The sequence below is a fragment of the Galeopterus variegatus genome, unplaced genomic scaffold (assembly GCF_000696425.1).
Source record: "Galeopterus variegatus unplaced genomic scaffold, G_variegatus-3.0.2 Scaffold6129, whole genome shotgun sequence".
Lineage (NCBI taxonomy): Eukaryota > Metazoa > Chordata > Mammalia > Dermoptera > Cynocephalidae > Galeopterus > Galeopterus variegatus.
The window spans coordinates 11,479-14,740 of NW_007732240.1; the positions used below are offsets into that span (position 1 = coordinate 11,479).

At 44.4% G+C, this 3,262-nt stretch overlaps 1 protein-coding gene across 1 annotated transcript in view; it reads right to left on the bottom strand.

Moving 5' to 3' along the window:
* The window catches only part of LOC103605868 (rho GDP-dissociation inhibitor 2-like), a gene marked incomplete at its 3' end in the record, with an annotated part of 14,120 nt that extends 11,106 nt beyond the window's left edge, over positions 1-3,014 (bottom strand). The window contains exon 1 of the mRNA XM_008590471.1: positions 2,941-3,014. The remainder of the gene's footprint in view (positions 1-2,940) is intronic.
* Between the last annotated feature and the right edge of the window lie 248 nt (positions 3,015-3,262).

Consider the following 3,262-nt stretch of genomic DNA (forward strand, 5'->3'; position numbering starts at 1 on the left):
GAGAGAGAGAGAGAGAGAGAGAGAGAGAGAGAGAGAGAGAGAGAAAGGGAAGAGATAGGGAAGAGATAGGGGAGAGGGACAGGAGGAGACAAGGGAGTGGGGGGGGATGTGAAAATACCAGAAGCAGGGGATTTCCATTGGAGAAGTGCCCTATGCAAGTATGCACCAGCATTCCCTGCCACCCCTGTTATCTACCCTCTCTGCTGACTAGGATATGTCCTACTTTCCCCAGATATGGGCCTACAGGTGTAGAGTAGGTCACGGACACTAGAGCCCTCTCTGAGAGCCTACAAACATTTCAGTTCTAGTCAAGGATTTGAGCCTGCTTTGCTATTTGCCTGGAGATTTGGCACATTTGGTGATTTTTGTGTTCCCTCACAGAACATCAGAAGCCTTCTCTTAGTTCTGGAGTCCTCCCTGGTCTCTTAGTACTAACATGGAGGAATTGGTACTCCCTGGGCCCCTCTGGGCTGTTTTCTACCTCCTCAGCCCCACAAAGAGCATCTGAAACTTCAAAACTGCATGAGAAGACCCAGCCTGGTGTGTGAGAGGAGAACGTTTTGTTAGATACAATAAACATTATAATCAATCCAGAGGAGGGTACAAATTGCTGATAGCAGAACTCTGTAACATTCCCTTGCTGAAACAGTCTATTATTTCTTGCCTGTGCATTCACAGTATACTTTGCTAACACAGATTCTTATGCAAAGGAGAGAGAACTCGAGACCCACTGAGCATTTCTGAGTGCCCACTGTGTAAAGTCACTCCACAAGATACTTTCACAAGTATTATTTTAAATAATCCTCAGAGAAAACTGCACTAAGGAAGCCATTACTAGGCAATAGACTGTGTACTTCAATAACTTTAATATAGTCACGAAAGTTTTAAATTAGCATAGACAGAAGTCAAAGACAATTTTTATGACCAGCTGTACTTAGAAAATCAGACCCTTTAAGAAAGCCCAAGTGAATTTTTACCAGCTCTGGTTGTGGAAACCAGAATGTAACACAACAGAGTGATTTGGTAAGTGCTTATTGAAGGATAAATGTTGTTGAGGTTTCAGGAACAACATGAGACCCTACTCTGGGTTTCCCAGTGTAGACTCTACTGTAGGATCCCAGGTGACAATAACACTGAATGACAGGAATAGGGACACTCAGAATGTGGGATTAGAGAAAACTTCTTCCATGAGACATTTCTTAATTGCTGAGGCATTGTACTATTGATGCTTTTTGGTAATAGCATGTGATTTGGGACAAATCATTTAACACTTTTTTCCCTGTCCTCTCAAAATTAAAATCTGGAAGTTTCTAACACCAGGCCTGACACATAAAAGGCACTGAACAAATGTTGGTTCTCTTTTTCTGTCTGTATAATTTTTCCTCCCCAGGGCTCGTCTCTTCCTGCTAGCTGACGTTTGTCCTATACTGTGCTCTCATGAATTGTCCCAGGCCCGCATCTTTCCCTCCGAATGACTTTGCTCTGCTGAGCTTCTGCTGAAAATGGAACTTTGATGTTGATCAGAGCATACTTCCTTAGCGACGAACTCATGCTCTCCAAAACGAGGAAGGACCAAATTCCAGTCTAGACCTGAAAGATGCCTGCTAGTTCAGCTATAGCATGGCTATTTCTCATATTTTGGATCTGTGTAACATGGATGGAGAATGACCTATTCTTTCGGAATCCTATATACCTCACAGAAGAGTAAAATGATCTTGTTACTAAGCTGGTGCTATATCTGGTTTTGGGAGGGATGTTTTCTGGCAAATTAAACAAAACATACCTATGGCAAGATTAATGATGACAGCTGGTGACAGGATCCCTCTGCCGCCTGCCCACCCCCCACCCCAACCCGCAGGCCAACTTAAACCTCTTGATTTCCCCTGCTGGTTATCCTTGCAGTGAGGATCCAACATGCCAACCTCATCTCAGTGGCTCTTGGTCTCCACGTGAGGACAGAACTGCCTAGTGCTTACCAGATCCACACCACAAGTTACCCTAGGTCCAGAGTTTAATTAACATGCTGGCTGGGATGTCCTCTAATAGGGAAGAAAATATTTCAGGGCATGCCTAAAGCACTTCTCCTAATGGCGACCAAAACCTAGACCTTGACGTTTTGAAGGCCTGCTGACCAGGTATCCTAACCGGGCCCACTGGATTTTTCTAGAACCTGTCTCTTTAATAAATTATTTGGCACCGTCCATGTTCGCATTTAGTTCTGTCAGATATAAAGGGCTATTTTCGTGGCAGCAAAACTGACCATCTTTTTGCCCAGCTCACTGCAGGAATTTAATACACGGTTTTTGTGAGTGGTAGAAATTCTGTCACCGTATGACTGATGAGTAGATGACAGTGTGCTCTACCGTACTTCCCCTCAATGGCTAAACCCCCTTGTCCTCTAAGGGAAGATTTCATTATGCATTTCTTTTATATCACAAGGAAATTCTTTAGTGGAAAACTGTTTACTATTTGACAGCTTGGAACCATTTTTTTTCCTCCAGTCTCTTTAAACTGTGTAAAAACAGGAAACCACACACCTCCACCCCAGCACAACCCAACATCCACCAACAGGTTCTATATCAGTTTGGATCTGCAGTCTTTTTGCTTCGGAGCTTGGCCAGACGCCTGCTCCTGCCTTGTAGGAAGCCCCTCCAGGCACTCACAGTGGGTATCCTCATAGCCCTGCTCTGGAACACTCAAGGCTCCACCTCCTGGGTTGCAGGTACACTCTGGCCTCTGATCGCTCCCATTCCCTGCTCTGACTTCCCTTCTCAGAACTGGTTCAGCAGCCTCTTTAGCAGTTTCTTATCATCAAGTTTGTTTTAAAAACTGCCCCTCTAAAAAATTATAAGCTGTAGAGGACAGTAGCCTAGTTGAGAGATTTCCTACTTTGCTCGGTGCCCACTTGAAGCCTCCCCTACCCGAGCTATTTCAACTTACATTCGGGGCTTCACGTCTCTGTCCGGGGTGCCTCTGTCTCTCAACTCTGACTTCTGAGTACGGGCAGTTAGAACAGGAAGGAAGTTAGTGAAAAAAAAAATGTTTTAAACCGACTTTGAAGAGGAAACCTCGGGCTGTCTCAAATCCTGTTCCTTTGCATGCATATCTCTTGATCTGAGCAGCATTCTTGTCCATTAAAGGCTCATGTGGGAACATGACAGCCTAGGTTTCATGGCTGTGCATGAACATACATGCAAGAGCCTGGAGCCTATAGCCATGAGTATTATGAATAATTGTGCAGAAAAGTCTAAAAATCAAGTCA